This window comes from Diospyros lotus, chromosome 6 (assembly GCF_014633365.1).
Source record: "Diospyros lotus cultivar Yz01 chromosome 6, ASM1463336v1, whole genome shotgun sequence".
NCBI lineage: Eukaryota > Viridiplantae > Streptophyta > Magnoliopsida > Ericales > Ebenaceae > Diospyros > Diospyros lotus.
Genome location: NC_068343.1, coordinates 10,367,766 through 10,394,323, shown reverse-complemented (window position 1 = coordinate 10,394,323; position 26,558 = coordinate 10,367,766). Strand labels below are relative to the sequence as shown.

Below are 26,558 nucleotides of genomic sequence, written 5' to 3'. Positions count from 1 at the left end.
AAGGCTGTAAGATCACATTGATGATTTCAATAAACTATGTTTAGATCTTGAAAATATTTAAGTCAAATATGATGATGAAGATAAAGCCTTAGTACTATTTGTTGAGCCAACTCGCTCTATCTAATTTTTTAATTAAATTTTGATGATTAACAAAATTGATTTTTTTAATAAATATACAAATTGTAGTACCTAATTATTTTTGATTAATTATAAAATATTTTGGCATAGTATATGCATTACCAAAATTAGTATTTTTCATTAAAATTATTTTTCAAATAAGTAAAAATTTATATAAAAATATTTTTTTCATAATCTGGACCGAAAGTCGACTCTTGGTATGTCAAAAGTTAACTCTTGATGCCCAATAATCATATTTTTTACCGTTACAACAGTTGCCAAACCAGTTTTCACTAGATGGAAAATCAACTCTTGTTCAAACAAGGATCAACCCTCAACTTCTGAAAAGCTGACTCTTAGCCCAACAGTCAGATTTTTTTACCGTTGCAACAGTGCCCAAAAAGGGCTATAAATACCCCAAGGCTCGTTTGGAAGCTTATTAATTGTACATTTTGCACATACAAAGCACTCACAAGCTCTCAAACGCTCTCAAACAAAAATCCAAGCAATCCAAGACTCTCAAAGAGTCGTAGCTCATCCACCGAAAAGCCACAAGATAAGAGGAGAAAATGATTTCAAGTCTACTACAAATTTCTACATCAAAATTAAGGTTACTGATTTACTTATTTATTTTCATATCATTGCCTTGTATAATTGTCATTAATTGTTTATTCATTTGTGTCCAAGTGTGAACAAATATTTGTAATCACATAAAATTTTATTGTGGATTGTATTTGTTGCCTAGAACCATTAAAATCTAGGAGTGCATTTAGTTTCCAAGGTGAGGTAGGGAGAAAACCTTAGTGTAGTGGTTGCCTACAATCTGTTGTAATCTAGGAGTGTATCTAGTTTCCAAAGGTGAACAGGGAGAAAACCTTGGTGAAATTGGTTTAGTGGAATCCCAAGGGTGATTAGACATTGGGAGAGTGGAGTAGGTGGTGTGGAAACATCGAACCACTATAAATTGCTTGTTGTCTTATTTTATTTATTTATGTTATATCTTGTGCTTGCAATTTATTATCAATCTCAAACACTATCTATACATATTTGTCAAATATATTCTCTAGTAAAATCATTAATCAATAATCTTCATTAAAATTGCTAAAAATTTTAATCATTTAATTCACCCCCCCTCTTGAGTAGTCATTCCCTAAGGGACCAACAATTGGTATTAGAGCAGACTTCTAAAATAATTGAATCCTTAGTCTTAACTACAACTTAGAAGAGATCTAGATGGCCTCACTCTCTAACCAAGCCATAGCCAAATGACCATCTCCCCCTAGACCACCATTCTTCGATGGCACAAATTTTGCCTATTGAAAGATGAGAATGAAGTCTTATTTGATTTCAGTAGATTTTTACTTGTGGAAAAATGTTAGGGATGGTTTTGTTATTATATCTAAACCGGAAGAGAAAAGATTGGAATGAAGAGGATATTAAAAAATACCAAAAGGATCATAAAGCTAAATGCATAATTTTTTGTTCAATTCTTCCTAGTGAATATGAAAAACTCTCTGCTTATTCTACATCTCATGAGATATGGAGAAAACTACAAGTAGTTTATTAAGGAACCGATCAAGTAAAAGACACAAAGATAAATCTACTCACAATATAAAGAATTCAAATTCTTCAAAATGAAAACATTAGTGAAATGAATGGTAAGTTCCAAAAGATCATAAACAACCCAAAAACGTTAGGAAAAACAATTTCGGAAGAAGATCAAGTTAAGAAAATTGTTAGATCTCTATTCTTAGTTTGGCAACCTTTAGTAACTATAATAACCCAAGGTAAGAATCTAAAAGAATTAAAAATTGAAGAATTAATAGGAACATTGCTAACCCATGAGCTAATATTGAATAAGACAAATAAAGATACTAAGGGTAAGAAAACCCTAGCCTTAAAAGTAGATGAAGAATCTGAGTCCAATAAAGAGAACAAAGATGATGGAACAACCTTACTAACAAAACCATTTGCTAGAATAATGAAAAATAGAGGAAAGAAGCGCAAGAGAATGTCTCCTACCTATTTTAAATGTAAAAAGAGTGGGTATATGCAATTTGATTGCCCGAAAAAGAAGAAAGACAAGAAAGAAAAGAAAGTAGAAAAGAAGGGATTTAAAAAATCAGATAAACATGCCTTTGCAACATAGGATGTGGATGTTGTAAGCGAGTCATCCCAATCCAAAGATGAACAAGCACATATGCTGTAAGCAGCATATGGAGTTTGAAGAACTCCAAGAAGCATACAAAGAACTATTTAGAAAATATCAAATGATTAAGAAAGAATTAAAAACCACCAAGAAAACTCATAGAGAAGAAAATGAAATAAAGAACTTAGAAGAAAAATCACAAGAGTTGAAGAAAGAAAATGAAAATAAGGTAAATGATCGATTAATCAACCTTCAAGAAGAAAACAAATAACTAAAAATTCAAAATAATAAATTATTAGTAGAAAAGAATGCAATTGAGAAAAGTCAAGCCACATTAATTTCAAAGAAAAATTCTAGACCTAGACCAAGATACAAGGCACCTAAAAGAGAGTGGAAACAACTTAGATAAAGACATCAACCTAAGAAAAGTAATCAAGTACAAATGTGGATACCCAAAAGGGTAGTCCAAACAATGAGGGCTTTAGATCATAAAATATCAAATGTTGTTAATGCACCTCATTCAAATGCATCAAAAGTAATTAAGTCATTTGATCCAAATGAAGAAAGATTCAAGGGACTCGTCTATAAATGGGTGCCCAAACCTAAGACGTGATCCTTTCAAATGTGCATATGTGCATGAGGGCCACAATGGACATCAAATAGTATATGAATAGTGGCTGCTCATGGCACATGATTGGTGAGAGATATCTAGTTTTAGATCTCACTCCGAAGGATGGAGGATCTGTCACATTTGGAGACAATACCAAAGGTAAAGTGGTTGGTATAGGTATGGGTTGCCAGGCACATTCCACTACTATTAGAAATGTTCTTTTAGTAGATGGTTTAAAACATAATCTCCCAAGTATTAGCCAATTTTGTGATGATGGATATGAAGTTATTTTCAAACAAAGGCACTGTCTTGTTATTGATGAAAATAATTTTATTATTATTTGTGCTAATAGGCAAGGCAATATTTACATCACCGATATTAAGGAATTTAATGTGAAATGCCTAATGGTGAAAAATGAAGATATTCTTTTATGGCATAGAAGATTAGGTCATGTTAATCCAGACCTAATTAGAAAAATTGCTAATAAAGATTTAGTAATAAGGCTCTCTTAGATAAAATTTAATGAAGAAATTTCTTGTGATGTTTGTTGTCAAGGAAAACAAACTAGAGCACCTTTTAAATCTAAGAATGAAATATCAACCAATAAGCCTCTACAACTTTTGCACGTGGACTTATTTGGACCCGCATAAACTAGAAGCATGGGTGAAAAATTTTATGCATATGTTGTAGTAGATGACTTTTCTAGATTTACTTGGGTTATGTTCTTATCCTCAAAAGATGAAGCATTTCAAAACTTTATCAAATTAGCTAAGAGAATTGAAAGAGAACAAGATGAAAAAATTGTATCTATTAGAAGTGATCATGGTGGGGAATTCAAAAATAAACATGTTATGGAGTTTTGTGAAACAAATAGTATTCTTCATCAATTATTCACATCTAGGACCCCACAACAAAATGGTGTTGTTGAAAGGAGAAATAAGACTCTTCAAGAGATGCCTCGAACCATCCTTTTGGAGAATAATTTGCAAACCTATTTTTGGGTTGAAGAGGTCAATACCGCATGCTATATTCTAAATAGGTTTAATCTAAGACAAGGCATCAAGAAAGCACCATTTGAATTATATTATGACATAAAGCCTAACATATCTTATTTTAGAGCTTTTGGATATAAGTGTTTCATTTTAAACACAAAGGACGATGTAGGAAAATTCAAGGCTAAAAGTGACCAAGGCATTTTCCTTGGATACTCAAATATGAGTAAGGCCTATAAAGTATACAATATTAGAACAAACACTTTAGAAGAATCAATCCACGTGAAATTCAATGAGTTTATTTAGTCAAATAGAAAAACTGAAGACGAGGAAACGATATCTATAGACCCATCTAAGGAAATGGAGAAATTAAATATTCAAGAAGAGGTTAAGGATAATCAATCGAGAACCCAAGAGAAACCATTAAATGATGATGATTTAGGCAAGCTTCCCAAAAGTTATAAATTTGTACAAAATCATCCTATAGATCAAATTATTGGAGAACTAAGTCAAGGTGTAAGGACTAGGGCATCATTGCATCAATATTGCAACAATATGGCATTCGTATCAAATATTGAGCCAACTTGCATAGATCAAGCTTTAGAAGATGAATTTTGGATCAAAGCTATGTAAGAAGAACTAGATCAATTCAAAAGAAATGTCTGGGAATTAGTTTCTAGACTTGAAGATAAATCCATAATAGGAACCAAATGGGTATTCAAAAACAAACTTGATGAAAATGGAAGCACAATGAGAAATAATGCAAGACTTGTAGCCAAAGGATATTGCCAAGAAGAAGACATTGATTTTGAAGAATCATGTGCTCCCGTAGCTAGGTTAGAAGCAACCAGAATGCTTTTAGCTTTTGCCTCACACATGGATTTCATGTTATATCAAATGGATGTAAAGAATGCATTCTTAAATGACTACATAAACAAAGAAGTGTATGTGGAACAACCCCTGATTTTGAGAATCCTCATTTAGAGGATCACGTGTATAACTTAAGAAAAGCCTTATACGGTCTCAAACAAGCTTCTAGAGTTTGGTATGGAAGATTGAGTAAATTTCTTATTGAGAAATGTTTTTCAAGAGGGAAAGTTGACACAACTCTCTTCATAAAATATCAGAAAGCTAATATTTTAATAATTCAAGTACATGTAGATGACATAGTGTTTGGAAGAACGAGTGAAAAGCTTTGCAAAGATTTTGCAAATTTAATGAAAAGCGAATTTGAGATGAGTCTCATGGGACAACTCACATATTTCTTAGGCCTCCAAGTAAAGCAAACTAAGGAAGGCATTTTTGTGTATCAAGCAAAATATCTAAGAGAAGTGCTAAAGAAAATTGGGATGGAAAATTCTAAAGCAATAGGCACACCTATGAGTACATCCATAAAAATAGATAAAGATGATCAAGGCATAAGTGTGGATCAAAAACTCTATAGGAGTATGATAGGGTCCTAACTTTACCTAATGACAAGTAGGCCCGATATCATGTTTAGTGTATGTCTATGTGCTAGATTTCAATCAAATCCCAAAGAATCTCACGTAATGGCAGTTAAATTTTTTTTCAAATATTTAATTGGAATGCAAGATGTAGGATTATGGTATCCAAATGGGGATGATTTTGAATTAATAGGATATTCTGATGCGGATTTTGCCGATTGCAAGGTAGACCAAAAGAGTATTTTTGGAACTTGCCAACCATTGGGAAACAAGCAAATCTCATTGTTTTCCAAGAAGCAAAACTCGGTGGCATTATCAACCGCCAAAGCCAAATATATAGCTGCTAGTAGTTGTTGTGCACAAGTTCTTTGAATTCGCTAAGAACTAATCGACTTCGGAATTACATTTTAGCAAACCCATATCAAGTGTGATAACACTAGTGCTATTAACCTCTCGAAGAATCCAGTGCTACATTCAAGAACAAAACATATAGAGGTTAGACATCACTTTCTTAGGAACCATGTCCAAAACCAAGAAATATCTCAAGTTTGTCCCAACAGATATTTTCACAAAACCCTTGCCACAAGAAAGATTTGATTTTATTCAAAGAAAATAAGGCATAATAAATCCGTTTTGAATAATCAAAGTGTCTATTTTTTTTTTACCTAAGGTCAATGATGCTTTCAGTATGGTCTCAAGTCTAGAAGCATAGTCAACTCCCATGCTAGGGAATTCGACTTGCCCATGAAAGTCGACTACAAAATCAGAATAGTTGACTAGAGCTTGAAAGTCGATCTAGGGATGTCTAGGTTTTACTATTGTATTTTGGGCCTATGATTAAGATGACTTTTTATCCTATGGTGTTCATGATGCTTGCTTTTATTATTTATATTCTTAATAGCAAATGATCAAAGTTTTTCAAAATATTTTTACCGAAAAAAAAAAAAAATCTTATAAGATGCGTATGTATGCCTGCATATATTATCGTCAACTGCATCTATTTTTAATTTATGAAAAATGTTATCTTCAAATAACTTTACTGTATCATAATTTAAAATACTATGATGTTTCTAATGATGCTCACGATCGTTGTTATGTACTGTTTATGGTGCTTTATGACATTTCTATATATTCAGAACTTTCTGGTTATCATCCATCATGCTTATGTTTATATGGATTATGCTTGGCTAATCTCTCTCAAGGTTTATATTATTTACATCTTTATTCTCTCCACTAACAATGCCTCTTTTGATTATGACAAAAAAAGGGGAGAATAATAAGATTTTATGAGATGAGATTCTATATATGAGAGATTTTATGTAATGAGAGTGAGAATGGATGTATGGGAGTAAAATTGTATGTACGAGAGCCAGGCAATCGATTTCTAGGCAATCAAAGGCAATCAGTTTTGGTCCTTAAAATTTTTGCAAGATATTTTATCTATTAAAAAAAAGGAAGAGAAGTATGAAAGATGAAAAGAATGAGTATTTTATCTATTAAACTATATTCATATTTACTTATGCTATTAGTATTTTTGAAAGGAGGAGCTTATAGTATAAAATTAAGGGGGAGTTTAAAATATTTTTAATATTAATCATCTCATAAATCATATTTTTGTCATCATCAAAAAGGTGGAGAATGTTGATCCAACTTGCTCTATTTAATTTTTTAATTAAGTTTTGATAATTAACAAAAATGATATTTTTAATAAATATACAAACTATAGTACCTAATTATTTTCGATTAATTTATAACATATTTTGGCATAGTATATGTATTACCAAAATTAGTATTTTCCATTAAAATTATTTTTCAAGTAAAAATTTATATAAAAATATTTTTTCATAATATAGACCGAAAGTTGACCTTGGTATGCCAAAAGCCGACTCTTGATGCCCAACGATCATATTTTTAACCGTTACAAGAATTGCAAAACTAGTGCTTGCGAAAGTCAACTTTCACCATATGGAAAGTCGACTCTTGACCCAACAGTCAGATTTTTGACCGTTGCAACAGTGCCTAGAAACGGCTATAAATACCCCAAGGCTGTTTAGAAGATTATTAATTGCATATTTTGCACATACAAAGCACTCATAGACTCTCAAACACTCTCAAGCAAAAATTCAAGCAATCCAAGGCTCTCGAAGCTTCGTAGCTCATCCACCGAAAAGGCAAGAGGAGAAAAGGATTTCAAGCTTACTACAAATTTCTCCATCAAAATTGAGGTTACTGATTTACTTATTTATTTTCATATGGCCTTGTATATTTGCTATTAATTACTTATTCATTTGTGTCCAAGTGTAGACAAATATTTGTAATCACATAAACTTTTATTGTGGATTGTATTGGTTGCCTAGAATCGTTAAAATCTAGGAGTGCATCTAGTTTCCAAGGTGAGCTAGGGAAAAACATTGGTGTAGCGGTTGCCTAGAAGCCGTTGTAATCTAAGAGGGTATCTAGTTTCCAAGGTGAGCTAGGGAGAAAACTTTGGTGAAATTGGTTTAATGGAACCCCAAGGGTGATTTATTATCAATCTCAAACACTATCTATACATATTTGTCAAACATATTCTCTAGTAAAATCATTAATCAAGAATCAACAATCTTCATTAAAATTGCTAAAAATTTTAATCACTCAATTCACCTCCCCCCCCCCCCCCTCCTCTTGAGTGGCTATTCCCTAAGGGACCAACACTATTACATTCCTTACCAAAATCATATGAAACTTTAGTAGACATCTTGAAACATGGCAGGGATACCTTAATACTAGATGATGTGATAGGAGCCTTAAATTCAGAAGAATTGCAGCAAAGGTAGAAGGAAAGAACACAGCTGGTGATGTTCTTTCGGTTAGATCAAGACTACGAGAGACCCTAGGCAGAGGGGAAGATCTAGGTTTAAATCTAAGAATGGCAAAAAAGTAATAAAATGCTATCACCTCATCCATCTATGAGTTTGATTATGATAGTGTTGATGACTTAATTGTGTCTGAAAATCCTGATAGAGAGGTATGGATATGTCAAAACTCGGTTTCTGACAAGGAATTCTCTCACAATTCAATGGAGAACTGTGCGGGAATGGAGGGTGTAAACTAAAGAATTGAGGGATGAGGGAGAGAATTATGAGAGAGAGATTGAGATAGAAGTGTGGAGGGAAAATAGAATCAATACTTTTCCATTCATGCTCATCTTGGCCACGGGCTTGGCTTACATAGCCAGCCTTGGCACCACATTTTGAATTTACATTTGAATTACAACTGCCTCTTCCTCTCTATTACAATAGTGCCCTTCTCTAACTACCTCATGTCCTTTTTACATGAATACCCCTTCCTAAACCACGAGACTATGACAATTGCCCCCCTGTTAAAAAAGCTACTTGTCCTCAAGTAGGTTAAAGTAACCCTGCCGCTCGGGGAAACTTCTAAAGGAGATCCGGCAAGTACTCCCACATATTATTCTCCGGGTGAAGGTTTGACCAGTGCACCAGCACCTATGTGATGGCTGCCTACTGTTTGTAGATAATTCTTCTTCCAACAATAGTTGTCGGTTCTGCCTCTTGCTGGCTATTCTGGGCTGCCGGGGATAGGGTAGGACTCGTCGGGTTGTTGTCGTGTGAAGGTTTCAAGAGGGACGCATGAAATACGAGGTGGATGGAGGACTCCCCTGGGAGTTGTAATCTGTAGGGAATCTTTCCCACTTTTTCAATTACTTTGTAGGGGCCATAGAACTTTGGGGTCAGCTTGTTTACCTTGTGGGGCGCTATGGTTTTCAGTTGTGCTTGCCTAAACTTCAAATACACCTTGTCCCTCACACTGAAATTCCTCTCCTATTCCTATCCACAAATTGTTTCATCTGGTTCTGTGCACTGGCTAACTCCTTCTTGAGAGTTTACAACATTTGTTGTCTTTGGACAAGGTAATCATCGACTGTGGCCACTAAATTATGCCCCCCCCCCCCCCTGGCGGTAGAATAGGTGGTTGGTACCCAAAGAGTGCTTCGAAAGGCGTTTTTTTAGGGAGGAATGATAATTGGTGTTGTACCACCATTGTGCTAGAGAAAGCCATTTGTGCTAACCAGTTGGGTACATTGAACATACAGACTTGAGACAGGTTTCTAAGCACTGCTTCACTAGCTCGCTTTTCCCGTCGGTCTCGGGATGATAAGAGGAAGACATATGCAGATGGGTTCCCAGAGACTTTGTGAGCTCCTTCCACAACAAGCTAGTGAAAACCTTATCCAGTCTAAGACAATCACCTGGGACAGACCGTATAGCTTACCCACCTGATCAAGGAACACCCTGGCCACTTCTTGTGCAGTAAACGGGTGTGTTGAAACTCAAGAAATGGGCATACTTTGTAAACCTATCAACCACCACTAACACACAATCTTTCCCTTCTAACTTTGGCAACCCTTTTACAAAGTCCATGCTGATGTTGGTCCATGCTTGGTCTAGTATCGGTAGGGGTTGTAGCAGCCCCAAGGGGTGTATGTTTTCATGTTTGCATCTGCTGCAAAAGTCACATGCCTTGACATATTCTTTTACTGCCTTCTTTAGCCCCGGCCAATAAAGCAATTGCTTCACCCAATTGTAGGTATTTAGCTCCCCTGAATGCCCCCCAACAGGGAAGTCATGTAAAGCCTTCAACACTCTCCTCCCTGAGGATTCTTCCTCCCCAATTACCAGTCTTTCTTTGTGCCTTATCATTCCATTCTTAAGAGTGAAACCCGGTTTACTATTAGGGTCAATGGTGAGCTGCTCCATTAGCGTTTTTATCCACTCGCCTTGGTTATAGCTGGAGGTTGCTTCCAAGAACCAGTCAAGTGTTAAGGCAATGATAGTAGCTGTTGCCCCTTCCTCCAAACATCTAGACAACGCATCAGCAGCCTTATTTTCATACCCCTTCCGATATTGAATTATGTAATCTAACGCCATTAATTTTGACATCCTTTTTCTCTGGAGGTGTGTATGGAGTTTCTGTTGTAGCAAGATTTGAGGCTCCCATGATCTGTCTTCATTATAAATCTACCCCCTTCTAGGTAGTGCCTTCACTTTTCTACTGCTATTAGGGCAGCCAAGAGTTCCTTGTCATAAGCGCTTAGACCTAAATGTTTGGGGGCTAAAGCCTGACTGATGAAGGCTAGGGGTCTACCCTCTTGCGTTAATACTGCTCCCACTCCAAAATCACTGGCATCTGTCTCTAGAACAAACGGTTGGCAAAAATCAGGGAGACCTAGCGTGGGCACCTCGCTCATAGCTACTTTCAACTTTCCAAAGATTTATTCCACTTTATCATTCCAATGAAACCCATCTTTCTTTAGCAATTCCGTCAGAGGCTTGCTAATGAGACCATAATTCTTCAAATATCGCCTATAGTACCCTGTAAGGCCCAAGAATCCCCTCAAGGCCTTCACACTGGTAGGTCTCGGCCAAGCAGTCACGACCGCTACCTTTCTGGGATCAGTACTTACTCCTGCACCAGAAATAATATGGCCTAGGTACTCTACTTGGGGTTGTGTGAATATACACTTAGACTTCTTAATGTACAACTTATTGAGCCTGAGGACTTGTAGGGTTATTCTTAAGTGCTCTAGGTGCTGGGGTAAGGTAGGGTTGTACACAAGAATGTCGTCAAAGAATACCAAAATGAATTGGCGGAGGTATGGCTCAAATATTTAGTTCATGAGGGCTTGAAAAGTGGCTGGGGCAGTGGTTAATCCAAAAGGCATTATAAAAAATTTGTAATGCCCTTGGTGGGTACTAAATGCGTTTTTATGAATGTCGTTGGGGTGCATGCGAATCTGGTGATATCTAGATCTGAGGTCAAGTTTAGAAAAGACCTTGGCCCTATGTAACTCATCCAATAAATCTTCGATAATAGGTATAGGAAATTTGTTCTTTGTGGTAGGGGAATTTAGTTGGCGATAATCAATGCAAAACCTCCAACTGCCATCTTTTTTTTTTTAAAATAGAAGCAAGGGTGATGCATATGGATTGGTGCTAAGTCGAATGGTAGAGGAGTGTAACATTTCTCTAACCATTCGTTCTATCTCTTCTTTTTGTTTTGGGGGATATCTATAAGATCGGAGGTTAACTGGTTCAACATTGGGTTTCAAATTGATGGTATGGTCTATAGGTCTCGAGGGTGGTAGAGCCTTAGGTTCCTCAAACAAGTGCCCAAACTCATCTAAGAGTAAATTAAGAGAGTCTAGTTCAGTTACCTCCCAAGGAGTATGAGTTGCCTCCATGGAATCAAGTAAGAATTGTGCCACCTTCCCTCATTTGTTCTTAAGCAACTTGTGCAGCTTCTTGCCTGTAATCATGCGACAGGCCCCTGCTTCCACATTACCCGTGAGGGTCATCTTTTTTTATCCCATTCTCAAATGTGACCTCCATCTTATTAAAATCAAAACAGATGGGACTAACTTCTCTCATCCAATCAACGCCTAAGACCATGTCACAACCTCCCAATTTGAGAAGGTGTAAGTCAGCCTCAAATTCTTCCCCTTGCATTTGCCAGCAAAAACCTACACAAGCCAATTTGCACAACACCTTCTATCTGATAGCCATGGTGACGGATAGAGGATGGGTCCCTGTGAGGCTGCACTTTAGCCTCTTAGCCATAGCTTCATCTAAGAAGTTGTGGGTGCTTCCGCTATCTATGAGAATCATCAAACTGCTCCCCCTTGCTCTGCCTTCCACCTTGATGATCTTGTTAGTGGTTACGCCCCTGAGAGCATGAAGGGAGATCTCCACCTTCTCTTCTCTTCCTTCTTCCCCTTGACTGCCTACCTCTTCTTCCTCCTTCCTCTGTGCCATCCAATAACAGTAATTGTCGTTTACATTGGTGGCCGATTGTATACTTGTCTCCACATCAGAAGCAAAGTCTGGCCAGCCTCCTTTGTTCTCTCAAATTCCCTGCGAATGATTGGGAAGGCACCGGGAGAGCCAATCCCTTGTTGTTTTGTCCCCATGTTCCTCCCTCCATAATACCTCCTCGATTGTTTTGTTGTTGGAGCACCATTTACCATCCCCTATTCACCCCCTTTTGCTCCCTGGCTACTGCTTCCACCGTCATCTCCTGCAATCGGGCACATTCCATGGCCTGCTGGACGGTCAAGGGTCGAAACATTTTGACAATAGGGCGGATCATTTCGTTCAAGCCACTAATGAAGCTTGACACGAAGTACCCCTCGGTGAGAGTGGGGTTTGAGATCAACATCAGGGCCTTCAATTCCTCAAACCTCGCTAATATGCTTGCACCGATCCCCCTTGCCTGAGCTTATTAAATTCCTCCACGATGTCCGACATTTTCTTCTCCCCAAATCTTCCACACAAATTCTTCCCACCGGCATTCTTCCCAGGCACCCCTCCAACTTTGGTACCATGCGTCACTCACGTCATTCAGGTAAGCTACCGCTAACGACACCTTCTGCTGTTCAGCCACATTGTATAGGCCAAACACCTTCTCACATCGACGGATCCACCACTAGGGATTGTTGCCCTCAAAAAGAGGAATCTCCATCTTAAGCATCAGTGAACCAATCGGATTCAATCCGATTGCAATGCCTTGTCTCCTCACCCCTACGTTCTCCCCCATCACTGGTTGCTCGGTTGCTAAATCCGTCGACCCCTCCGATCTGAGATGACCTCCCTAGTCATTGAGAATTGGCTCAAATTGTTCTCTAGGAGGGAACTCAGGTGAGATCCTTACTTGAGTTTGTTGCGAAAACATCAACATAAACTGATGCATTTGATCCCAAAGAGCCTAATTCTGCTCTCGCATTTGATCCTCCAATCGCGTGGCTTGCGCTCTACTCTCTTCGCGCCACACATTGACTGCCCCATCGATCCTCCGTTCTACCGAATTCTCTAGCATCTCCATCTGATTCTGCATCTCAGAGACTATGGACGTAACCTGATGGAGCTGCGCCTCCATCTGTTTCATCCTTGTTCTGTCTGCCATGGCCTAATCTGAATGCCCAGAACTTGCTCTGATACCAAATTGTCAAAACTCGGTTTCTGACAAGGAATTCCCTCACAATTCAATGGAGAATTGCGCAGGAATGGAGGGTGTAAACTGAAAAATTGAGGGATGACGGAGAGAATTATGAGAGAGAAATTGAGATAGAAGTGTGGAGGGAAAATAGAATCAATACTTTTCCATTCATGCTCATCTTGGCCGCAGGTTTGGCTTATATAGCCAGCCTTGGCGCCACATTTTGAATTTACATTTGAATTATAAGTACTTCTTCCTCTCTATTACAATACTGCCCTTCTCTAACTACCTCCTATCCTTATTACATGAATACCCCTTCCTAAATTGCGGGACTATGACAGGATACTAGATTCAAGTTATTCTTTTCACATGTCACCACATAGGCAATGGTTCTTGAACTTTAAAGACATAGCTAGTGATAAGGTTTTGTTAGGTAACAACCAAGAATGTAGATTTAAGGGTATTGGAGATGTAAGGATCAAATTACATGATGGTTTTATCAAAACTTTAGGGCATATTCTCTTTGTTGTTTTCAGGCCGTTTTTTATTTTCAATTTTTCAAAACACTCAAAATGCATTTCTTTACGCATTTTCAAAAATGCATTTTCCAAAACACAAAAAAAAATTACACACAAAACTCAAAACTCAAATTGCGTTTTGGTTGTTTTCAGGCAAAACAGCCACAAAGTACCAAAACGCGAAAAACATATGCACTTTTCTTTTCCTTCTCTTCTCTTCTTTCTCTCTTCTCTCTTCTCTTCATGGCTAAGTCGTCGTCGCCGCTGCCATCCACGACCGCCGCCACCCTCCATCGTTCGACCACTGAACGACCGAGCATCGTGCCTGCCACCGTCAACCGCTCCTTGTCACAAACCCTTGCATCACATCTAATATCACCACCCACCGCCGTCGACCAACAATCGTCGTTAACCGACAAGCCCAACATCGCGCCCGCAGCCCATCGCCAAACGGCCGAGCATCGCCTCCCCTTCACTGATGGTTTCTTCGAATTTCTTACTATCGTAGCTGCTCATCTTCTTCTGTGATTTGATTTGATTCCTTCTGTGGTTTGATTTTTTTTTGTTGTGTTTTATTTGAATATTAAACTGAATATGTAATATGATTTTTTTGTATTAATTTTGTTAATAATATTTCTAAGATTTTGGATTCTGTCTATGATAAACTAATGCTATGTTATTTTATAATTTATAATTCCTTTCTTCAATGTCTCATGTTATGGGTAATCTAAATCTCAAAATTAATATCGTTCAAAAAATAAATTTATCATGAAATTAATAGTTAAACAAAATCAAAAATTGCTTTAGAAAGCACCTTGCAATTTTAATGTATTATATACGATTAGATTATTAGTTATCTCTTGTATTATAGTTGTTGGTCGTGAAGCTCCAAACGATGTCGTTAGGAATAAGTTGTTGGAGGGCCACGTGCAGCAACCACAGCCTGCCATTTGGCAGCTGTTGGATGGCAGCATGTGGCAACCATCAGCTGACCTCTGATGGCGCCCAGTTGCCTTTTATCTTGCCCGCTCTATCTCTCTTGTCCGTTTGCTCTTTCTGTTGGAATATTTATCGTGCTTGCACAATTTGATCTCAGCCCTTCATCTGCACTTTATGAGGCTTGATCCCAGCCCTCCATCGACGCTATTTATCTCCCCCCTCAAGATATGGACCGGTCAGACTTTTAAGGCGAAAGAGACAAAATTATCAAAGAAAGAGAAAAGAGGGTTTGAGAAGAGGGAGAGCCTTCGTCACCGACCTAGGGTTTCTGGTTTGCTTCTCGTTTTTCCTTTCATTCTCTGTAAATGATTGTATAGCTTGTTAAGTTATATGGTTCGATAGGTTTTTTGCCTCTTAATCTGTATTAAGTGATTATTGAGCAAGTTTTGTTTCTCAAGCCAATGTATGTACAGAGAGATTGAGAGGATTTCTGAGGGTGTATTCTTTGATTCGATCATTAGTGCAGTGAGCTCTCCATATCGGAGCTCAACGTGGACGTAGCCCTATTTTGGGTGAACCACAGTAAAAACTTTTTGTCTGCTTTCGCTTTTCGTTTCTATTTTTCATTATGTCTATGCATGAATGATTGTTAGGCTTCCGGTCTTCAGTTCATCATGAATCTGTGATTGAAACATATTTGGAAATACCCTAAGGTTTGTGTATCGATTCACAACAATAGTTTAAAGCCTTTGAATCAAATTTACAATTTACTAATAAATGTTTGCAATTTACTTTGAATCAAATTTATAAATAAAATATCATAAAATAATTTTTTTCAAAATTTTGAAGTAAATGCATTTTTCAGTTTTCTATTTTGAGAAATAATTTTTCAGAATGACAAAAAGAACGCGTATTCAGTAATTTTAAAACAGACACTCAAAACACAAAATTGAAAATGAATTCAAAACTCAAAACTAAAACATAAAGAGAACACCACCTTAACTTCTGTAAGATATGTTCCAGATTTGGAGAGAAACCTAATTTACCTTGGTGAGTTAGATAGAAATGGTTAAGCCTAAGTGTCATATTCAAGGCCAATCCACTACTTAAAATTTTTATTGTAAGTAGGAATTAATAATCAATATACAAAAATAAAAGCGCAAGTAAGATGAGGATGTTATCACATACAAAATAATGGCAAAATTGGAAATAGTGTGATCCACAATAGATTAGGAATCGCGCTTGTTCAATATAAGATATGTAAGACATAATTAAAATAAATTGGTTGTATAAAATAATATGAATATACACTCCTATAAGGAGAGCAAATAGAATAAAAAACAAAAAGTTTGTAACAAATGACAAAGGAAGACCAATAAAAAATTTGGTAAATGACTTTTAGGTATGATATGATGACCTTACAAATGATAGTCAATAGGGATGGCTTGTGACCTAGAATCTATATACCCCACCCCGCTTAATGGGATAAAAGCTTGGTTTATTGTTATTATTGCTCGTCAAATGCATATGTTACTGACCGACTACTATCAAGTCACCTAAAATCTTAAGCTATTAGAGAGAGGGTAATTTGAACATCCAAATCACTTTCATGGGCAAGGTAAGTGCTAAGTGAATGATGATTGTAGTATTGTAGGTGAGCTAGGACTGGCCAAGAACATATCAGGAAAAACCATTAAAATGGCACGACTTCCACAGGAGGATCCAAGCTTGAATGAGTTATTTAAAGGAGAAGATTCTTATCCAAGTATTTAAGAGTAGTGGCAGATTCAGGCTGTGACTCAACAAAAGATTTCCCAATGCACTGGATGCATAATATAAGACCAACAAAACAATGTGCTAAATTTTGTTGTATATTTTCTTCTTTGCATTCACTTAAAGGAAGGAACATCATGGTTGAATTTTTCCATGCATGCATATGGTACCAGCAATTATGACAGGCTAAAAAACACCTGTACCAAAGATCAATGCTTCCTATTTCTTTGCAACATGATATTGAAAATCTCAAGGGCCATCTGACAGAATTTTCAGCTTTCTATTTTCAGTTTTCTTTTTCATTATCTTATGTTCAGCTTTTGTTTTGGTTTTGAAAAAATAAACTCAATTTGATAACTATGGTCCATTTTCAATTTCCTGTTTGATAACTGCAGTTTATTTTCAGTTTTGATTTTTATGTTTCTTTTTTATTTTTGTGGAAGTAAGTATTTCATGAGTTGTTCATAGTCACGTTACTGTTGTTAAATTAGTTGATGTTGCTGTAATGTTGTCTTGTATTTTACTCTACCTTGCTGAGTTTATATTTATACTCAACAAATCTCTTGTATTTATTTTTTCATTTTCATTCATCTTGATCTTTAATTCAGAGAATCACGAGAGCTTTTTTTCTCTCTTGATTGTGCCCTAGTTATTCTTGTTTGTGCCCTAGCCTACTGTTTTGATACCATTTTTTCATTTTCATTCATCTTGATCTTTAATTCAGAGAATCACGAGAGTTTTTCTTCTCTCTTGATTGTGCCCTAGTTATTCTTGTTTGTGCCCTAGCCTACTATTTCATGGTATCAAAGTCGCCGACACAAGTCACGACGCTAAATCCCGATCTCAGTGCCTCTTCTTCCCTTCCACCTTGCTCTTCTTCAACGTTATCATCTGCATCGCAGTCTGATTTTGCTACGGTTGCAAAGGCCTTCAACTTTATTCCAATAAAATTAGATTTCAGTAATTACATCTTTTAGAAGGCTCAAATTATGGCTGCAATCAAAGCCTTTGACCTCCTATCATTTCTTAACAAGGTGCCACCTCCATCAAAGTACGTATCAAATCTTGATAACAGAGAGGTTGAATCTCAGAAGGTGAACTCAGAATATCTGAATTGGCTACGATTGGACCAATTGCTACAAGGCTAGCTCTTTTCGACCATTGACAAGGAAATCTTAGCGTAGATGATTCATTGTGAATCATCTGCCGAGGTATGGTCTTCACTTGAAAGTTTATTTCACGTCAAACTTTTGCCAAGTCTTTTCAACTAAAACAGCAGTTAAGGTCAGTTAGGAAAGATTCTCTGTCTATTAATGATTATATTCTTAAGATCAAAACTATTGGCCATGCTATAGCTGCTATAGGCGAGCCTTTGGATGAGAAGGAATTGCAACTTGCAATCCTTAATGGATTAGATCACAATTATGAGACAGTAGTGAGTCTTATTACTTACCAAATGGATGATATAGATCTTGAGAAAGTGCAATATTTATTTTTAATGCATGAACAAAGACTAGTCTTTAAGAATTTGCCACAGTCATCAATTAATTTTGAGTGAATTACACCCTCACCTATGCAAGTTAACATGATTGTGTACACGCCAAGAGGTGCTAGTAATTTTGTGAACAATAGAGGTGGTTTTGCTCAACGAGGCCATGGCAGACAGTTTGGAAGACGAATTTATTATCAATTGTGTGGTAAGTCAGGGCACTTTGTTGATAGGTGTAATCACCAGTTTGATAGGACTTTTCATAGAACACCTACATCTAATCAAAAATTTGGAAATCCTCAAGGTTTTACTCAGTCATATTCAAGAGCTTTTCTACCCTCCGATTGTAATCACTTGTATTAGATTAGCTTAAGATAGCCTCGGGAGAGTTTTCTGTTGTAATATCAGTGAGTTGCATTTGTATATCACTTGTGTTATTCTAGAAGGCTTGTTTCTAGAAGGGTTGGTTAGTGATATAGGCCGGTTAGTTGGTTGTAACTACCGAATAAAGTTTTTTTTTTTTTTCCTACATCTATACGTTATAAATAGAGGTCGGCCGAGGGGGCATGGGCATTCTATTCTAATTTCCTATCTTGTGATAAGAAAGAGAGTGGAGTATGTGCAAGGGTAACTCGAGAGTAAAGAGAGAACATCTTTGTAATCTTGGGTTAGGGAACTCTATACAGTTATGTGTATAAGGCTGTGGGAGAGTTGTAGTGCATGTAATCCTCAAGTTTTTTGTTCAAGATTGTAGAGAATAGTGCCTCGAGCAGTCTAGATGTAGGTCTTCTTTAGAAGACTGAACCAAGATAAATCTTGTTGTGTTCTTGTTTCTATTTCGTGTACTTTATTCCTGTGTTTTGGTATTTCTTGTTGTTGTGAGGATTTGAGTGATTCTAGTTGTGTCTTGGTGAGTTCGAGTGTCAAAGAGATTGCTGCAAATCTATTCCAACACCTCTCTAAGTTATTCTGTCGAGGCCTACATGAGTGATATAGGTTCTGTTCAAGGGGCTCATTACAGTCACTTCCCTCAGCCACTTGATAACTCATCTCAGTCTTCCTTATCAGATCATTCCTGGTTTGTTGACTCTAGTGCAACAAAGCATATACCTCTAATCTCAACAACTTGTCTCTACATGCTCCTTATAGTGGTGGTGACAAAGTCTTCGTTGGTAATGTTAAGTAGCTTTCCATTTCTAATGTTGGCCTTGGACAGTTACATACACAAACTAAACCTACATCTCTTATTACTTTGCCAAATGCTCTACAAGTTCCTAGCATGAAGAAAAATCTTATTAGTGTCTCACAACTTACAAGAGACCATGATCTTGTTACTGAATTTAACTCTCATTCTTGTTTAAGGACAAGAATTCCGAACAAGTGCTACTCAAAAGACATCTTAAGGATGGGCTATACCAGCTGAGTTTAGTTTTTGGTCCTGTTGATCCCAACACTCCAACTCAACTTGTTAAGCCTAAACATGTTGTTGCTTAAATATGTTGTTAGCAATACATTTCCTTCAAATTGTAATGATTTTTCTTTAAACAAGTGTAAAAGACAGCATTAATTTTGTCATGGACTCTCTCCTCGTGTAAATGTTGCCCAAAACAATAATGTGTACCAACAGTGGCATGCAAAGCTAGGGCATCCATCATTCATTGTACTGCTTGATCCTAAATAAAATTCAGATTCCTTGTTCTCATTCATTTTTTTCTTTTTGTGATTCTTCCAAAATTGGGAAACTTCATCAGCTCCCATTTGTTGATTGCAATATTACAGCAAGGAAACCACTTGAGTTGGTTTATTCAGACCTATAGGATCCTTCTCCTACTTTGTCTATTGAAGGGTACATATATTACATCATTTTTGTTGATGCATACACACATTATACATGGCTATCCCTTTGAAGTTAAAATTTGATGCATTGCCTACCTTTGTTACCTTTCATAAACTTGCTTAACTTTAGTATCAAACCAAAATTAAAGCTTTACAAACCAATAATGGGGGGGGAATTCAAAGCTTTCTTGCCTTATCTTCACAATCATGGTATACAGCCACGTTTTACTTCTCCTTATACCTATCAACAGAATAGTGTAGCTGAAAGAAAACATAGACATATAGCAAAAATGGGACTTGCTTTGTTGACCCATGCTCATATGCCCCTTAAGTTTTGGGTGAAAACTTTTCAAACAACAGTGCATCTCATTAATTTGCTTCTTCATCACCTCTCAAATTTCGCACACCATTTGAATTATTATACAACAAACAACCTAACTACCTAATGCTCCAACCTTTTGGTTGTGCTTGCTTTCTTTACCTAAAACCTTATATCAAGCACAAGTTTGATTTCCATTCAACCAAGTGCATTCTTCTTGGGTATAGTCATGTTCAAGCAGGTTACAAGTTTTTGCATCCCTCTGGATGAGTTTATGTTTCAAGACATGTCCAATTTAATCCTAATAACTTTCCTTATCCTAGTCTATTCACATCCTCCTCTTCATCTCCATCAATTCCTAGTGGTTTTCCCACACTCTACTTTCAATCACTTCCTTCATCTCCTTCCTCTATAGTAGCATGGCCCTTGAATTCCTCCTTATCAAACATTGTTTCTTCTCCTGATTCTATGCCTTCTGTTGCTCCCTCACCTCTGTGCAGCCTTCTTCTCCTAGACCTGTAGCTTGTGTTCCTAAATACACAGCTCCTTCAACCCCTTCTTGCCATCCTGTGATTACTAGGTCCAAGGCCAAGTCCCTTTCAATCACTTCACCTCATGCCTTAGTGAGTTCCCTAGAGCCTAGTTCAGTTCGTGAGGCCTTTTTAGACTCACAATGGGTTAAGGCTATGGAAGAAGAGTTGCAGCCTTACAACGCATTCACACCTAGGATTTGGTTCCATTTTTTAAGGATATGAATCTAATTGGTTGCAAATGAATCTTTCGGATTAAGTATAATTTTGATGGGACAGTGCTTAAGGACAAGGCTCGATTAATAGCCAAGGGGTTCCTTCAAACTCCGAGTATTGATTATACTGAGACATTTAGCCCTGTTGTTAAAGCCCCTACTATTCGAGTTTTATTCTCCTTGGCTGCTACATTTGGTTGAGATATACAGCAGGTGGATGTAAACAATGTTTTTTTGAATAGTGAGCTTACTGAGGAAGTCTTTATGTCTCAGCCAGAGGGCTTTGTAGACTCTCAGTTTTCTCAAGTTGAAAAAGTCCCTTTATGGGCTTAAACAAGCACCTAGAGCTTGGTACACTAAGCTGCGGGCTACTCTGCAACCTTGGGGTTTTACATGGCCCGTGTCTGATGTCTCTTTGTTTATCAAGCGATATTCTCAGTTTGTGTTGTTCATCTTGGTGTATGTGGATGATATACTGATCACAGGATCCGGTACCACATCTCTTAGAGCTTGTATTCAGGATTTGGATACTCATTTTGCTCTAAAAACTCTAGGTTCTGTCAATTATTTCCTAGGGTTTGAAGCACACTGAGATCCAAGAGGCATTTGTCTTAGTCAAAATATACTTCGGATCTCTTGAGAAAGGCAGCCATGCTAGGCTGTAAACCTTGTGCCACTCCTATGAATACCGTTGTCTCTTTAACTAATGAGGGTGATCTTTTCTCTTATCCATCATTATACTGAACTGTAGTTGGATCTTTGCAATATCTTACCTACACTAGATTGGATATTGCCTTTGCAGTTAATAAGCTCAATCAATTTCTATCTTCCCCAAACCAGCAGCATTGGCTGGCTTGTAAGAGGTTACTTCGGTATCTCAAGAGTACTCTTGGTTTGGGCTTGTTATTCTCTCCTTCATCAACAGATCTGCCCTTAATTGTGTATATTGATGCTGATCATACTGGTTGCAAGGTAACTAGGCGTTCCAACAAGTGGACTATGTGTGTTTCTTGGAAATAATTTGATAGTTTGGAGCTCTCAAAAACAATCTATTGTAGCAAGGTCTATTGGGGAAGTTGAGCATAGGGCTATTGTTCAAGGCGTAACTAAAATTTTGTGGCTAAAATCCTTGTTTTCAGAGCTGGGGTATCCATGTGTTCACACACCAATTGTATGGAGTGACAACCTAGCTGCTAAGAGTATTGCTGAAAATCAAGTGTTTCAGTCTCGCACTAAACACATTGAGATTGATGTGCATTTTGTGCGAGAAAATGTGGAGAATAGTGAAATTGAAATACGTTATATTCCTACTTCTCATCAGATAGTGAATGTTTTCAGTAAGGGCCTATCAAGGAACAGATTTCAGCTTCTGTGTGACAAACTCAGTCTTAAGCAGTGTTCTAAAAGGCGGCCTAGGCGGCGGAGAGGCGCTAGGCGGCCCCTGGCCGTCGCGAGTTCCTCCAAATCGGCCACTTACGCGCCGGCCCAATTAATTGGGCTCAGGCAGCTCCTAAGCGGCCGATACGGCCAAGGCGGCGCCTTGGCCACCCATACGTGGTTTGGGCTCGAGACCTCTCACCCAACTCCATCAGTGATGATCATCGCAACTGTCGCCGCCACATCGGCCTGGGTCGCCCGACTCCATTGTCGCCACCGCTGGATAAGGACTGGAACAGCCTTCGGACTTACATGTGGTAACACAGCGACGGTCCAATTGGCATTGGCGGGGGGCAACGATGTGATCGAAGGAGGCAGACGATCCGATTGGCAATGGCGGGGGGCATCGATGTGCTCGGAGGAGGTAGATAGTCCGATTGGCAATGGCGGGGGCAGTGATGTGCTCGAAGGAGGCAGGTTTGAGAGAGAGAGAGAGAGAGAGAGTGCTGTGAAATTTTTTGGGGGGTGGGGGGGGGGGGAGTTGAGAACGTGCTGAAATTTGAAGGGTTGGGGGTGGGGTGGGGTGGGAGAAAGAATATATACTAAGAAAAAAAATTAAAAAATATTAAATTTTCTAGGCGGCCTAGGTGCTAGATGGCAACTTGCCGCCCGACTAGCGCCTTTAGAACACTGGTCTTAAGTTGTCACATGTTCAAACTGTTTTTCAAGAAGTTTCAAATAGGCAATCGTCCAAGAAGGAGTCTAGTTTGAGGAGGAATGTGGAATGAAGTATTTCCAGAGTTGTTCACAGTCACGTTACTATTGTTAAATTAGTTGATGTTGTTATAATATTGTCTAGTATTTTTTTTTTTTTTTATCAAATGTAAATACATATATAAAGATCAAAATGTACAATACACATCGGGCATACCTGGGATGACAAAGGCAACAAAACTAAAGCCCCTAAAGAAGAGTCTCATACTGGATCAAAACATGGGGATACAAAGAAAACATAGCTTTGTATACAAAGGTTTTAATCCTATATGAAATACTCTCACTACAAGGCTTTAAATTATCAAAAACACTTTGATTTCTAGCAACCCAAATGTGGTAGACCGTGGCTGCCAAAGCCATCCTTTTAACACGACTCTGCCAAGAAGACCCTCTAGCTTGCCTCTGGATACACTTTAACGCCCTTGACAGTGTTGGCATTGTGCGGGAAAGACCTACCCAAGCCCTGATCGAGCTCCAAATGTTCGAACTAACATGGCATTGAAAGAAAAGATGTCTTAAAGACTCTTCAGCTGTGCCACACATAAGGCATGACCGATCGATATTAAGAAACAAAAGCCTGTCTTTCGTGAGAATTTTTGCCTTGGCACACAACCACAAAATGAAAGCCTGCGTAGAGATCAGGTTGGACTTCCACACCACTGAGAACCATCTGACTCTTTGACCCTTAGGCCTGAAATAATCATACGCTGCCTTAACCCTAAAGGCCCTGTTCTCAATCCAACCCGATATAATGGCCATAGCCCCATCGGGGGTTCCTCTATCCTGTAATAAAGAGTCCCTAATACACAACAATTTGTCTAGTATTTTACTCTATGTATTGGTGTTGCATTAGTTAGTCCGTTATCAGATTTGCTGAGTATATATTGGAGAAAATAACAACAGATAGTATTTGTGTTGCTGTTTATTTACTTTGATTAAACTGTTGTTAACTGATGTATCTATGTTTGTTAAGTTTGTTATCCTATGTGTTAGTGAGGCTCGGCCTCTTTGTATTAATAGCTGAGTATAAATACCAGCTACCCTATGTTTTATCATTCAATCAATGAAAAACTTGATCGAGGTATTCTTTCTATCATTTTCTTCTCCTATTGTTTTCTAATCTTCGAATCTCACATGGTATCAGAGCCTGCTATGGCTTCCGATCCAAACTGTAGTACTTCATCTTTCTCTCGATCTTCTACACCTTCTCTTTCTGATTTGCAACTTGAATTCTCCTCGATTGCTAAAGCACTTAATTACAATCCGATCAAGTTAGGTACAAGTAATTACCTGTTCTGGAAGGCGCAAGTTCTCGCCATAGACTAGTCGTACACCTTAAACACAAGGCACGTTTGATTGCTAAAGGGTTTCTTCAAACACCTAGAATAGATTACACAGAAACGTTTAGTTCAGTAGTTAAGGCTCCGACTATCAGAGTATCGTTTTCTTTGGCAGTTCATTTTGGCTGGGATATTCAACAAGTGGACATTAATAATGTCTTTTTGAATGGGGCCTTTTTGAATGGGGAGCTTATGGAGGATGTTTATATGTCTCAGCCATCTAGTTTTGTTGATTCTAGATTTACTTCTTATGTGTGTAAGTTGAAGAAATCACTGTATGGATTGAAACAAGCTCCACAATGATGCAGCAGTGCTCTTTCTTTTGATGTATGTTGATGACATACTTGTCACAGGTTTTGACCCTATTGCTTTAAAAGCATGTATTCAGGATTTGGATGATCATTTTGCTCTCAAAACCTTACGTTCAGTCAGTTATTTTCTAAGTTTTGAAGTATATAGAGATGCTGCCTTACACAGTCGAAATATATCTTAGATCTCTTGAACAAGGCTTCTATGCAAGACTATAAGCCTTGTGATACACCTCTAACTTCCAGGTTTTCATTTATTGATGAGGGGGAGTTATTTTCATATCCTTCTCTATATTGGACTATAATTGGTTATCTTCAATATTTGATTCATACCCGGCCTAATATTTCTTTTGTGGTGAATAGGCTAAGTCAATTCTTATCCTCCCCTAAAATGGAGCACCGGTTAGCTTGTAAATGTCTGCTTCGATATCTTAAGGGCATAATTAGTTTGGGGCTGGTGTTTAGACCTATGGCAAGTGCCCTTTCTTTGATTGTGTTCACAGATGTTGACCATGATAGATGTAAGATTACACGGCGGTCAACCAGTGGTGTTTGTGTGTTTCTTGGTCCAAATTTGATAGTCTGGAGTTTTAGAAAGCAGTCGATGGTGGCTCAGTCTGTTAGTGAAGCAAAATACCGAGCCATGGCTCAGGGAATTACTGAAATATTGTGGTTACAATCCCTGTTTTCTGAATTGGGGTATCCTATTGACCTTAGGACTCTTGGATTATACCCTTAGGCAAGAAAACTCTCTCATAAACCCTCACGGATGCAGTGGAATTATAAGAACAGAAAAATGAACAACAAAAAGAAATTAACAGAATTGAAAAGATCAAACCATAAAGGAAACAAAGCAGATTTATCCTGATTCAAGCCAATTTAATTGACTCTACATCCAGAAGTCCAACACCCCAATTGAGCAGCTTTTATTGAGAAGAAACTGATCAATACAAAACCCAAGCCCTCTCTCAATCCTATTGCTCAAGTACAATCCCTTGTTCACTCCAAAAAAGCCCAAGAACTCAATACACAAGCCTCACTTTCTCTAGAACAAAAGTACTCACAATAGTAACCGAGAACTTGACAAGAGAAAAGATGATCCTAGATTGCCACCTTGCCCTCTTATTTATAGAGGAGGCGGAACCCCCCATATAACTAATCAAATATGGGATATTACAATTAGACCCCAAAGATACATTAATTACACTTTGGCTTATAAAACCCTAATTGTCTAATAGCTCTTAGCTGAAAGCCATCAACGCTCCGACTGATCTTTCAATCAAAAGACACTAGGCAAACCTCAACATATCCTCTACGTCATACTCCTGTTTTGTGATGTGACAATATGGCAACCAAAAGCATAGCAAAAAACCCTGTTTTCCATTCCAGCACTAAGCACATAGAGATAGATGTGCATTTTGTTTGAGAAAAGGTTGAAAAAGGTGCGATTGAGATTAGATATGTTCCTACTTTGCATCAGGTGGCTGACATTTTTACCAAGGGTTTGCCTCGTGACCGTCTACATTTTCTGTGTAACAAGATTGGTCGGCAAATCTCTCCTATATAGTCACAGTTTGCTGGAGCCTCAGATATCTTAAAGGAGCACAGGAGTCCTAAGTCAGATGGGAGGTCTAAACTGAGGGAAAAATGTTGGAAAAAATAACAACATATAGTATTTGTGTTGTTGTTTGTTTACTTTGATTAAACTGTTGTTAATTGATGTATCTATGTTTGTTAAGTTTGTTATCCTAAGTGTTAGTGAGGCTCGGCCTCCTTGTATTAATAGCCGAGTATAAATACCAGCTACCTTATGTTTTATCATTCAATCAATG

The 26,558-nt window shown here is 37.7% G+C and overlaps 1 protein-coding gene across 1 annotated transcript in view; it reads right to left on the bottom strand.

Annotated features, from left to right (window-relative positions):
• LOC127804104 (protein MICRORCHIDIA 1-like) overlaps positions 1-26,558 on the bottom strand; it is an 86,650-nt gene that overhangs the window by 19,954 nt on the left and 40,138 nt on the right. The gene's annotated exons all lie outside the window — the stretch shown is intronic.